Raw genomic sequence first — 14,971 nt, 5'->3', positions numbered from 1 at the left:
TGTCTTATTTTTAGTTCAATTAAATTCCGTTGCGAGCTGTTGCTAACGAAATTGAAATAAAATTCCGAGTGCAAAGGGTTAAAGTAGGAGTAGAAAGTCGCTGGGCAAACAGAGAGGACATTCTTTTGCCTCGTAACAGTTACACGTCTGCATCTCTACATTTAACGTAAGCTTCTCTGCAACTTGTACGATAATTTTCTCCGCCGTGGCAGAATTTGTCAAAATAATAAAATACTTTGCAGAGAAGATTAGAAAAATGACCTGTAACATCTAATCAACCCGCAATCGCAATAGATCGTTTCTCGATGTGCTAGCTTCAGGACAATTAATCGGTGCATACGAAAGGCGTTTGCTCGTGATCCATCGACGATGGAAAAGTTTCTTTCGTTTCATAAGATGACAATAGATGAACGACAATTTCTGTTTTATATTATTTTATTGAATTAGGTATGCTCCATTTCGTTCTATTTCTATTATTAAGTTCGTGCATAATTCGATAAACTAATTTAAAAGGAAAAATTGTTCGTCTATTATTTCCTTATAAACGAAAGAAACTTTTCGGACAAGCATATAAATTTCCCAACTTTTCGTCGCGATCCTCGTTCGTATCGCTGGATATCGCGGGAAAAGCAGTGGCGAGTGACGCTGTAGCGAGCGGCCGGCCTTCGCGAGCGCAACTGGGCTTCAACAGTTAATTAAAGCGCGATCGATGGCCGATAGAGAATGTCGACGAGAAAACTCGTCTAATCGCGTAATCGATCGATTGAGCAGGCTGCGCGATTAATTATTCGACAGGCAATTCGCGCGTTGCAGCCTCTTACCGACGAGATTATCTCGCAGAATATTTTCCGTCGAATTGATCCGTGGAGAAAGTCAGCGGACATTTAAGCGGAGGATATTACGAAATTCCAGTATGAAACGTCCTGCTGGAGATCCTGTCTACTCGTTTCGATGCCCCGAGGTTTTGACCAAATCGCACGAGGTCGGTTTCTCGAGAATTCCCTTTCGGTGCCGAGTCAAACTGGATCGAGTGACCAACGTCGATGTGGCAATCTTCCTTTTGCCTTCCTCCTCTGTGTACACTGTCATTCAAAACTATATGCTCGTTTATTAACTGATTTATGGCAGGGATGGTGGCAGAAGTAGATTAATTAGAAAATTAGAACAAATGGGAAGATTCGAGGCGATTTTTTTACAGCTATCGCAGAGTTTCATAATAAATATTTAAATTATTTTTGTAATATATTGCTTTATTTTTTTTATTAGTATGCGATGGAAATATTAGCATCCATAAGCGACAAACGCTGTAGGGAACGTAGGAAGTGCATACTATTATATATATTGTTTTTATATATTTTTTTATATATATTGTTCGCACCATCCACGCGAATATTTCCAATACACTTGTAAACATTTAAATACATTTCGTGCCTATCTGAAATTGCACACAACTAAGTAACAATATCTCGCAGATTACGTCAAAATTGTATTACTCGCAATATGAGGCAATACCATTGCATATGTACGTATATTTTATTGCTTAGTCTTAAAATTTTGTTTAGTAATGTTTACTAGATGAAGAAAATCTGTCGATGTTTTTAGAACGAAATGTTTTAAATCATCACTATGTCTTATTATATTATTTATTTTATGTTTAGCACATAAAAATTGTTATGTGATAAACACAATATCCTTTCAAATACTCTTATTTTAAACCCATTCAAACATTTAGGATTTAAAGATTTCTGACATATAAAAACGTCTTGGTGAATTTTAGGTACAATTAATGTGATCTTTCATTTTTATTTGGAGCTATAACAGATTTTAGTTTTCTATTTATGTAAAATAAATAAGAATCAAAATGTTAATTTGTAGGGATAAGAACTGTCATGTTTGCGAAAACAAAGTAACATATTCTAACAGATGGGTGACGACTCGCATTATTATATGGAAAAGTATCATAAGAAATATTAACAAGACAGCAAATGAGTTTCATTTGTTTATAATTATATTTAACTATATATTTATTCTCTTAATTCTGCGTAACTGTATAACCTATACAATTGGTAAAACCTGCATAACCTATAAAACTGTATAACCTATATCAATTTTGTTCACACTGAGAACATGTAAATTTAGTTTGAAAGGAATTTTTGCATAAATAATTAATGGAAAGGCTGGTAGTAAAGGTATTAGGTTTTCCGAAAAGTTTCTTTCGTTTTATAAGAAAATAATAGACGCGCAATGTTTTTTCTTTTATATTATTTTGTCGAATTACGTGGGATCCATTTTGTTCTGTTGAGATAAACACCGTGACATTTCACAGACTTGGCTTCACGTTTGTATGAAGATGGACTGTTGTAAAAAGCACGTTTACGAAAGACAGACACTTTCCGGACAACCTAATATATTGTACAAGATAGGAAAATATGTAGATGTTAGATATTCAAATAAAAAGGACTTGTGACCTTATGCGTTGGATTTTCCCAACTGCCACAGGCCAATGGAATGAAAAATGTCGATCGTCCGTCTGTTAAGGGATCAAGAAAACTTGGCCGAGTTTTATCTATTATTATTAATATTATTTTATTTATTATACCATTATGTAGTATTAACCGACGTGCGTGTAAAATTTGCTTGCAATAGAGACGAATTTTCCAACAATTTTTCAAATGGCCTTAAACGCACTGACATTGTACGCTACAAGTCTATTGAAAAACGATTTATCTTGCGAAGTGAAAGTGACGCGTTCGTCATAGACAGTAAAATCAAAATATCCAAGCCTTTTCTATCGCGTGAAATAACATCCAAGTTTTTTCCGCGGACAGATTTAATTCTTCATAGGAAAATGAACAACTACTTTTATCTCATCGATATGCAAATTTAGCATCGCCGTAATAAGCGTGTAAAATGAAACTTCTTTGATTTATTATCGATTAACGTTTTATTTCTAGATTATCTCGCGTGCGCATTTTCCATGCGATCTTGCGTACAATTTTCCCCAACAAAATGGAAAAAGTTCAATAGACGCTGCTCTGATAGACCACAGTGTACAATATCCTTTTGGACGGCAGTGTACTCGATCTATTAGCCCGTTCGTTCACAGAATACTAATCGGCGTGGTCATTTGAGCTGCGCATTTGAGAACTTGTAACGAGCAGAAAATTAGAGCGAACGGCTGGCTGGCTGGTGCCGCCTCGAACTTCGACCTATCGATTCGAGGTCGGAACTTTCGCCGATGGAAAAACCGCAAGCTGCAGAGGCGTCGAAATAGATAGCGCGCGTCGCTGTTGTCGTACCGGAAGTCTTTGGAAAATAGTGGAGAAAAGAAAGTATCGGCGTGCAAATATCAAGATATTCCACGGTTATATTGGCTTGGCAACTAAGTGGTTGCGAATTTTGTCATTAGGTGGCAATGACAAAATCCGCAATCACTTAGTTGCCAAGCCAATAGTACGAAAGTAGTTGACGTGGAAAACTCTTGCGAATATATTAGACGTGCTAGGAAAATTGTTCTGAAATTTTTACATTATCGCAACGAGGCAACATCTTCCCACATATTTGCATACGTGGAATGTACAAGGTATAGAGCGTACACTGTTTAATTTTGCTAACTGATTAACTTTACCGCCATTCTGCAACGGTGTATCATCTTTCGTTCTGCTTTAGCAATTGTTTGACGGATTCATGGCAAAACAATCGTGGAGCATTGTTGAAACATTTGATTAAAGTAATAATTGCGCAAGTTACGTTATGATTTTCATCGGAATAACGTTAACTGAGTATTCTTAAATGGAACTTTTAATACGATAATCGTACTCCATCTTGACATTCTTTATAGAAAATCATCAACTTGTACGTGTGGAAGAAGCATTAACACTTTGACTGCCACGTTGGTCACGGTTTCTCCTGTGACGCCAGGGTGGTCCTTGGTGACCGGAGCGCTTCAACTTCTTACAATTGTAAAAATTGTATGAAAATTCACTGTTAGGGAATGTTGAACATAACCGATAAATAGAAGATACTTTGAAACAAAAAGTGCCCCATTGAACAATTAAACATTTTTATTAGAACATCTTGCATCTAACCGTGCACTGTGTGAAAACACTTTAAACATAAATGTGGCTCATCGATACAATCTGGACAATAGGTGGTCACCTTTTTGGTCCGATTCTTAGCAATTTTTGATCCTAACTGTTTAACATTTTTTTTATACCACTCTCTGCAAAATTTTCGTGCCAGGTACGTTTGCCCTTCTTTCTTCTGCATTTCGTGTTGCAATCTTTGTCGAATAAGTATATTTGACGACTCTGGTGAATGGCACTGTGTAAGATGCATTGCGAGTGCCATTCTAAAATCTAATACCTTGATTTTTGTTTTTGTTACTTGTTTATAGAGTATCATCGTGTTTGAAATTGATGTATTTAACAATAACTGTAATGTCCCGAGGCTTACTATAGACCGTGTTCCTAACCTTCTCCCTTGGTACTACAGTGTCGCAGACAGATCGTCTTACATGACCGGTGAGATATACACAATATAGCGATAAACGCATAGTTCTCGTCAAGCAGCGAGTTCTGAAAAACATCGATTCGCCTTCTGTCCGTTATTTTACCTACACAAAGAAGGTGGCATACGTGATCATAGGCGCGAACGGTTGCCAGACCCTAGCGTGGTGGGGGTTGTCTACCAGAGAAGACAAAGGACAAAATCGAAGGGCAGTCAGTGTCATTTGAGGATTCCAAACGAATGCATCGAGAAGTTTAGAGAAATAAAATCAACAATATATTTGCACGTTTTGCCTACGACGAAATAACGAGTGCGAGTGGTTTGTTGAAATAAACGAAGCCTTGTTGTAATATGTCGCTATCAACTGCTACCAAGGCGCCACGGTGGTCACCCGTGACCACCAATAAGATGATCAGTCCATTGGGGGAGAATGTTGTCTTACATCATCAATTTATTATTATTTTGCCATTATATGCTTTGAATAATAAAAATACTCCCGTGGCGTATATACTCTCCTGAGTGAAACATGTGATTTCGGTGTGGCAGTGAAAGTGTTAACCCCGTGGCATATGATGACAACTCTGAGACGTCAGCAACTGTTTACAATGGGTGCGGAAAATCCTACGTCGATTCTGTTTTATTTTAAATGTTCTTTTATCTGCTTGACATAGCTATTTATAATGCTTATGTCCTGTATTCTAAGTTGCCTAATTCAATAAAGCAGTCGATTGTAAATCTTCGATTGAATGTCGTAGAACATGTGCTACACAATTTTTCTGTTCCTAATTATTCGACACGCGGTAAATGATGGCAAAGTGAGTGCTCAACTCGTCTGTAAGCAAAACATTGGCCACATTTTCGACTAACACAAAGGAACATCTTGCAAAACAATGCCATGTCTGCGTAAAAAATAATATAAGAAGCGAAACAACTTGACAGTGAAGAAAATGTCTGGTTCTTGTACATATTGCAAAATGTTTTGAAATGTACCATACTTTATAGAATTATTCATTTATTATTTTGTAATGTTACTTAATTACTGTCCATTAACATTATATATATAATCTGATTAAATATTATATTTATTTTGCAATGTGAATTTCGAAATAAAATGTTCTGTTTCTAAGCTTGCATATAACTGCTCAGTTGAGCCAGATGAAATATTATTCTTCGAAATCATCAAATTCCATTTTATTTGTACGTCAAGGGGTTAATAAAATTAATTTAGCAGATATTTTAACAGTTACACTATGAAACTCGTACGAGATACAGGAAAATTCGCAACATACCACTTTTATATCTTTATCTTCTTTCTTCTCTTATATACGACAGATTTGACCAAATCAAAGCTGAGATATCTGCTAAACTGGTAACTTTCTCCACGTGTAAAAGTTAATAATGTTTTACAGAGAATGTGAAGATTGTTCGAGCGGTGCCTTCTACACGATATGATTCTATTATTGCGTTGGTAACTAAGTGATTGCGGATTTTGTCATTAGGTGGTAATTTTGCAAGAAGTTCAGTAAAATATCTTAGTCACATCATAAGAAAAAACGGTGTACGACCGGGAAGAGATAACCTCAGAACAATACGCGAATTTGAACGCCCAAAGGACAGAAAAAAATGTAAGACAATTACTGGGGAAAATGAATTTTTAATATAAATTTATAGAAGATGCTTGCAAGCTTCTGGAACCACTTCATGACTTCTTAAGGAAAAATGTGAAATTATGAAAAAGAAGAAACAAACTTCTGCTTAAAACAATTTGATGGAACGCAAAAAGCCGCAGATTGGATATCAGAGTATGAAACGGAGTGGGAAAAATTAAAAATCCAAACCGAGGAGAAGAAAATCAAGTGCTTGAAGATGCATTTGAAGTTACAGGCGTATCGTGCTGCAGACCAACCGTTGTTGCTAAAAACTTTTAGAAATGAAGTTTTGCAATTTTCCCAGTTGTACCATTGGATGGTAATGACAAAATCCGCAATCACTTAGTTGCCGATCCAATAATTCACAAAATTCATTCAATTTCCACTGAATAAATATCGACTTTCCTTTAGAGGATAACGCGCGAATTTTTGCAATTTGTACATTCGTTTCGACGTCTTATGATCGTTCGAAACGAGAAAGTTGCCTTCGTCAGGTTCGTCTATGCTTTTCATGATCGTGTTTCTACGATACTTTACGTTTAATAGAACGACGCCGCGTTAGAATTTTAGGTATCTCGAGCTGATTTCGACCATTCCCCTTTATAGATATCCGTGCAATATACTTCTTCAATCTGCAAATTATACTTTTTAAGTTTAACACATTACAGTCTATATTATATTGGCAACTAAGTGATTGCGGATTTTGTCATTAGTTGGTAATGATAAAACTCGCAATCACTTAGTTAGCAACCCAATGTCCAAGAAAAGTATACTATATCACGGGTCCATCTACGTGAAAACTATAATTTCTCCTCTAACGGGTAATTTACTAGCAATGTCCACTCGTACATTAAGATCGGACACCCTGTACATTTCGTAGAAGAGAAATATCGAAACAATCGTTTCTCTGGAATCACGAAATTCTTTCGGTTTTCTCCTTTCTCCGTGGCAGAGCGGAAGGAAGGAGCGGAGTACGGCGAAAGGACGACTCACCCTGCAAAATGAAAGTGGATTCCGCGTGCAACAACGACGATGCAGAAACGCGATTGCGTCTCTGTAAAGCGAGCCTGTTGAAAAAAACCGCATCGACGATTCGACAGGCGACGAAAGAAAAGCCGCGGGCGAATGTAGACGAATTATAGCGTGCAACGGCGTTAAAAAATCCGTGTAATTGTTCCGCTCCTAAAGCAGAAGCTAAGCGAACGCGTCATACGACCAACTCGATTGTCGGCTATTCACGTTCACGACTCGGTAATGACCGTGAATCACACGGTTACACGGCGGACTGCTCGTGTGGAAAAACTTGTAAAATTGATTGTGCGTGCAAGTCACGTTAAACCGAGGTGATTTATTATCCTCAAGTGGAATGACCGAGGAATAAAAAGCTGAATAGAAGAAAGTGCAAATGGCGCTAATTCCTCCGGTTGATGTTCGTGACTCGGTCCTTCGATTAGAAGGGAATCGAGTCGAACAGGACAAATAGAATCCTCCGTTGAAACCAATCGATCGCCAGCAATCAGCCAGAGGGCAGGCTCCGCTCATTTTTAACCCAGATACTCCGACCCATGCTGACGTGATCTCCGAGTCATTTTTTTTTTTTTTTTTTTAATAGTCCAGCGTCGCGGTTCTCCATCGATTCTCTCGAGTTTTCTGCCGAGCTCGCTTTAACAAGCCCTACGCCTAACTGTTTCGTAAGCTTCTCCCGCGGTTATGTAAATCCGGACACTGGACTTGATACCGGTTATCCATCGGCTCCGATTAGGCGATTCACGTTGTAATAGTCGTCTGATCGACTTTCGACTACGAATCGACACGGTAACAATCGGGTTAGCAGGAAGCAAACGAGGCAGGAACGAGGCGATGAACAGGAAGCTGGGCGTTTAATCGACCGATCGGTTGTCGAGACGAATGCGTGTCTTTATTGCGACATAATAGAAACGATAAAAACGACATTCCGTAAGAGAGTGGTGAGAACCACGATCACACTTTTTCTCGGATTCCATCCACGTTGTGAAACGTTTCATCCGCAAACTTTTTTCAAAACCTGACTATGCGATGACGTGACACGTCGTTTCCTGCGTGCAGTGAAACTGTTTTACAAACTCATTCGTTTGTATTTATGCAAATGTCTGTAACTATTATTTCATGCAATGCAGTTTCACGGATAACGTGAATATAACATCGAATATTTCCGAGTTCATAATGTCGTGCATTATAAAGCCAAGTTGTGTCTGTCTTCCTGTTCATTTCGGAATTGTTGTTTGCGCGGACACGTGGAAAGTACAGACAGCCGGGAAATTTCTTTTCAGAGAGAAAATTTCAATCATGCGCGAGGAATATGTCCCTCGAGTCCCAGTGTGTTTTACTTTCGCTTTACGAATTCCTTAAACGCATCTGTCCGATCGAGATCTTTGATTTGATCTTTGATCGAAATATGCGTTTCCAGTCACGTGCCAGGGGTTTAAAGAGGTTGCCAGAGGGGTAAGGGGGTTTCTATGGATTTTATCAAGTGTGAACCATTTCTTATAGAGGTGAACGTGGAACTCGATCGATCAGATACGCTCCTTGTTTCTGATTCGATTTATCGGATCACGTGATCTCAGTTTTGGGTCATTGGTGACCGGAGCGCTCCAACTTCTTACAATTGTAAAACTTTTATGTAAATTCACAGTTAGGGCATTTTGAATATAACCGATAAATAGAAGATACTTTGAAATAAAAAATCCCCATTGAACAATTAAACATTTTTATTAGAGCATCAATTAAAAAAAATGAGAAGGAATCTTGCATCTAACGGTGCACTGTGTGAAAACACCTTAAACATAAATGTGGCTCATCGATACAATCTGGACAATAGGTGGTCACCTTTTTGGTCCGATTCTTAGCAATTTTTGATCCTAACTGTTTAACATTTTTTTTATACCACTCTCTGCAAAATTTTCGTGCCAGGTACGCTTGCCCTTCTTTCTTCTGCATTTCGTGTCGCAATCTTTGTCGAATAAGTATATTTGACGACTCTGGCGAATGGCACTGTGTAAGGTGCATTGCGAGTGCCATTCTAAAATCTGATACCTTGATTTTTGTTTATGTTACTTGTTTATAGAGTATTATCGCGTTTGAAATTGATGTATTTAACAATAACTGTTACGCCCCGAGGCTTACTATAGACCGTGTTCCTAACCTTCTCCCTTGGTACTACAGTGTCGCAGACAGATCGTCTTACATGACCGGCGAGATATACACAATATAGCGATAAACGCATAGTTCTCGTCAAGCAGCGAGTTCTGAAAAACATCGATTCGCCTTCGGTCCGTTATTTTACCTACACAAAGAAGGTGGCATACGTGATCATAGGCGCGAACGGTTGCCAGACCCTAGCGTGGTGGGGGTTGTCTGCCAGAGAAGACAAAGGACAAAATCGAAGGGCAGTCAGTGTCATTTGAGGATTCCAAACGAATGCAACGAGAGGTTTAGAGAAATAAAATCAACAATATATTTGCACGTTTTGCCTATGACGAAATAGCGAATGCGAATGGTTTGTTGAAATAAACGAAGACTTTTTATAATACGTTGCTATCAACTGTTACCAAGACGCCACGTTGGTCACCCGTGACCACCAATAAGATAAACGGTTCATTGGGGAGGAATGTTGTCTTGCATCATCAAATTATTATTATTTTGCCTTTATATGCTTTATTGCATTTTATGCAGTCAAAGTGTTAACATTAGAAAAGCAATGGATAAAAACAGGGCCGGCGTGACCTTTTGCGGGGCCTGAATACACATTCAAGTTCTACACGTAAATTTTACAACAAGGAATTATTTATTTTAAAATGCTGTTACATATTATATATTTTTTATTAGCAGCTTTATAACAAATGCAAGCAATATTTTTTCGCATCCATAATTCACTTTGAAGGGGGAAAAAATTCTATGAAAGTAGAAAATCTGTAATTATGTATGACTTTTGCAAAAAACTATTGATGTAGTTTAATTTCTCTAAAAAGTACATTTCTCTGAAAGCGCCTGGATTTTTTTATCTAAAGTTATTTCCAGGATATGAGGACTTTATGGAGTTACACTGAACTTTGATGATCTTTGTCACTCCTTTAAACTGAATCACCGCTACTAAAAAAAATCTATTGCATCTGTTAATGTTATCATCATTCTGTAAAATGTAAATTAAAATCGGTGTTCTTTAATTGGGTAATTTTCGTAGACCGTGCTGAACCTGACTTGCGCCAGCCCTGGATAAAAATGTCAACCTATTTAAATAACTTATTCACGGTAGTGAAAATCCATTTTGTAAAATTACTTTTAATTTTCTTTTGTCCGCCACTGCAAATGGATCCTTTTAACACTTAGCCAACCGAATAGGCAAATCTTCCTGTGAAGAATATCGCTGTGTAATCGAACGGGGAAATCTGCCTTTCTTTTTTTTTTTTTTTTTTTGTTATTATCAATTATTGTTTACTTGAAATTATTCCAAATTAATTACTTTTCTGCTTTTATAAAGTACAGTATACAATAAAATACACCAATTTAGTGGTGTTAAAATTAATTAAAAAATTGCACTATCAGTTGTGACTGAATAAAGTTATAATCGAACGATACCAAATTGTAAACAAATACTAAAATGCATTATGAATTTTTCGTTTCACGTTCGACGTGTTACTTATCTTTAGTCATCTTCAATATTTGTCTGACGAATGCATAAAAAATCGACTTGTTACAAATATCGAGACATTGGCGCGACTGCAAGCGGACATTTGTCAAATTTTAACACGTCCATCGCAAGATAACGATCGCTCGACTAATCGATTCATCGAGGCTGTAGCCGTTTCGTGGACAATACGCACGAACCGCAACGTCTGATGGATTACGTGAGCGAGTATGTTAAAAAGGGTCGAAAGCGGCCCGTGGAACCTGACCACGCGTTTTTCGGTGAAAGCGAAAGCAATTCGGCGAACAGGATTGGAACCGGTAAAACGGCGCTTTACTTACTGTACTGGCGAGACGCGGTCGATCGCGTCGTCGTCACGCAACCCTCGCCAGCTCCGCGCCCTTCGATCGTAAGTGTAAAACACGGGCAAGGTTCTAGCGTTTCACGGTCGAAATAGACGTCGAGCGAACGAAACCAGAAACTAACGAGCAAAACGACGTTCGATCTCGTAATCTCGCATTGAGAAATATTCTTAATCGGTGAAAGTTTCGAAGATATGTTTCGGACAATTCATCGGTTTCTGCGCCGAGGACGTTGTGTAACTGCGTGTCTGTTACTTGTTAGCGGCTAAATGGGGTGTTTTACGTTGTTGTAGCAGCAGTCGTAGATATTTTATTTTTTTGGGTAAACGACGCACCTGCGTAAAGGTTTTCTCTGATAAGATATCCACGATAATAATCGAAATTTTTCGACTAGACTGACAGTTTGTTTACAAAATAGCGCAGTAAGTTGTTCGATCGAAATATTCGCCGCTGCATTCCACAACTTTAATTTTTCTATATAACAATAAAAATGAAAAATTGAAATTCTAAATCAAATTTTGATTAACATTTTGCCTACCACGGTGGTCATTGGTGACCGGAGCGCTTCAACTTCTTACAATTGTAAAAATTGAATGAAAATTGACAGTTAGGACATTTTGAATATAACCGATAAATAGAAGATACTTTGAAATAAAAAATCCCCATTGAACAATTAAACATTTTTATTAGAGCATCAATTAAAAAAAATGAGAAGGAATCTTGCATCTAACGGTGCACTGTGTTAAAACACCTTAAACATAAATGTGGCTCATCGATACAATCTGGACAATAGGTGGTCACCTTTTGGTCCGATTCTTAGCAATTTTTGGTCCTAATTGTTTAACATTTTTTTATACCACTCTCTACAAAATTTTCGTGCCAGGTACGCTTGCTCTTCTTTCTTCTGCATTTCGTGTCGTAATCTTTGTCGAATAAGTATATTTGACGGCTCTGGCGAATGGCACTGTGTAAGGTGCATTGCAAGTGCCAGTTTAAGATCTGATACCTTGATTTTTGTTTATGTTGCTTGTTTATGGAGTATTATCGCGTTTGAAATTGATGTATTTAACAACAACTGTTACTCCCCGAGGCTTACTATAGGCCGTGTTCCTAACCTTCTCCCTTGGTACTACAGTGCCACAGACAGATCGTCTTACATGACCAGCGAGATATACACAATATAGCGATAAACGCATAGTTCTCGTCAAGCAGCGAGTTCTGAAAAACATCGATTCGCCTTCGGTCTGTTATTTTACCTACACAAAGAAGATGGCATACGTGATCATAGGCGCGAACGGTTGCGAGATCCTAGCGTGGTGGGGGTCGTCTGCCAAAGAAGACAAAGGAAAAAATCGAAGGGCAGTCAGTGTCATTTGAGGATTCAAAACGAATGCATCGAGATGTTTAGAGAAATAAAATCAACAATATATTTGCACGTTTTGCCTACGACAAAATAACGAATGCGAGTGGTTTGTTGAAATAAACGAAGTCTTGTTATATGTCGTTATCAACTGTTACCAAGGTGCCAATGAGATACACGGTCCATTGGGGAAGAATGTTGTCTTACATCATTGCCATTATATGCTTTGAATAATGAAAATACTCCCGTGGCGTCCTGAGCGAAACATGTGATTTCGGCGTGGCAGTCAAAGTGTTAGTGATATATTATAGAAATAACAATATTATAAATAATATACTCTGTAAGCTAGCTACGTGTTTCCCCTTCGCAATCTTACGATAAAATAATTTTATCACACAGAATTTATCGCTCGCCTGATGGACGATACCTTAAAGTTACACGAAGCAACGGCAAACATCTTGATCGAGCAACCTGCGTCTCTTTTCCAATCTTCTCCAATCGGAGATTACTTTCTAGATATTCCTCGTATTTCCATTGCCAACATACGGTTAAACGTATGTCAAGAACATACGCAAATACATAGATAAACACGTGAAATAAGAACCGCGTTAGAGATCTATGAATCGGTGGATCAAAGACCGTGTAACGAGACGTAACTCGTGAGAAAGATTACGAAACTCGTAGACGAATTACCGGGATGTCTGGTCTAGTCTGGTCTCGTTGTTATAACCGTGCGTGCATGACGTTGTACGTATCCGACTGTGGCGAAAGTGCTGGCGGACCGCTATGGAAAGAAAGCCAGGAAATAGGTCGAAAACGCGAACCGTTTTCTGCATATTTCTCATAACGATCGACACTCCGGTATTCCTGGCTGAGTTTCAAGTTGCACGTAAATAGCTACTCGTGCGACCTTTTTTACCTCGCTTCGCCTCGATATCGATCTGTCCTCGGTTTTCTAACGTTCCGTGCGTTTCTTCTACTCGCGAGTTTTTTCGAGATTGCGGCAGCAAGCTGTTGCACATAGATTTTATCTCGCAACGAGCGAGATGCGAAACAATGGCGCTGCCTCTCATCGCTAAATTGCCGGTAATATAGTTGTTTAATCGTTACTTAAGGAGATGCTCTAGTTGGAAGTGATTTTAGCCGAGTTTTGTATTCTTTGATTTACAACTATTAGGTTGTCCGAAAAGTTTCTTTCGTTTTATAAGGAAACAATACACGAACAATGTTTTTGTTTTATATTAGTTTATTGAATTATGCACGAACGTAATAATAGAAATAGAAGGAAATCGTTCATACTTAATTCAGTAAAATAATATAAAACAGAAATTGTTGCTCATCTATTATCACCTTATGAAACGAAAGAAACTTAATTGTTAGTAGTAGGTAATTGTTAATCTTCGCTGATAATCAGGAATATTAGATTATTGCACGAATATTGCGTTTCTTTTGAAGAACGTACGTTAGGTGAAAATTGTATACAACTATTTATTGATAATCGATCGATAATTTGAATATATATAGGAAAAAACATGGGCGGAACATAAATAAGGTAAAAGGAAAGCTCGTGGTATTCGTAGCTTTCCGTTTTCTATTCGATTTCTACGGATGTCGCAACCACCCGCATTCTCGCGTTTCTTTCGCGAAATTCGATTGGGACGCGCTATGAAACAAGATTATGGTTCGCCGATCGCAAACAGAACGCAATGGTACACGATGCTTACCGTGTGTTTAACACTAGAACTACCGATAGTTAACACGAAGCTATTTCTATCAAAACCAGTGAAACTGACTGGTCTTTAAAAAATACCTAAGAATAGAATATTTTTATATTTATTGATTTATTACTTTCTTACGGAAGAAATTCCATGTCATGTAGTACATTTTTGGTATTATTAATCCATCTGGTGCCATGATACCTAAACGAGGTTTGACACGTTTATAAAATTGTAGAACCAGTTATTTTAACTGGTTTGGTATTTCTAGTGTTAGTATCTAGCGATCTAGCAATCGATCCGGAAATTTCCTGACAACTGATATCTTCATATCGAGTGATACGCAGTAAAAATTTGAAAAACGTGTGGCAAGTTGTAGAAAACTAGGAAACTGGTTAATTGGGGTTCGATGAACAGATTGCAGCACCCTTTTACACTTTGACAAGTATCAGTCATTTTCACTGGTATTGGCATAAGTAGCCTTGATACGAAATTATTTTCAGCTTGAATTCATTGAAAACAAAATAAAACTCATTATATTATTCTTTTAATTATCGTTGGGAAAGTCATTACATCATTGCGGAAAAGAATATAACACGAAGTAAGAATTTTAAAATGAAACCGTAAAACCAGTTAATTTCACTGGTGTGGTTGTTGTAGTGTTAACAACATAACGCATAAATGTCATCAAATCGTTGGAATGTTTCACAAAC

At 37.8% G+C, this 14,971-nt stretch overlaps 1 protein-coding gene across 2 annotated transcripts in view; it reads left to right on the top strand.

Moving 5' to 3' along the window:
• LOC139995196 (uncharacterized) overlaps positions 1-14,971 on the top strand; it is a 166,575-nt gene that overhangs the window by 103,925 nt on the left and 47,679 nt on the right. The gene's annotated exons all lie outside the window — the stretch shown is intronic.

Source organism: Bombus fervidus, chromosome 15, assembly GCF_041682495.2.
Source record: "Bombus fervidus isolate BK054 chromosome 15, iyBomFerv1, whole genome shotgun sequence".
Taxonomy (NCBI): domain Eukaryota; kingdom Metazoa; phylum Arthropoda; class Insecta; order Hymenoptera; family Apidae; genus Bombus; species Bombus fervidus.
The sequence above is the reverse complement of the archived record's forward strand: the minus strand, read 5'-3'. Positions and strand labels throughout refer to the sequence as shown.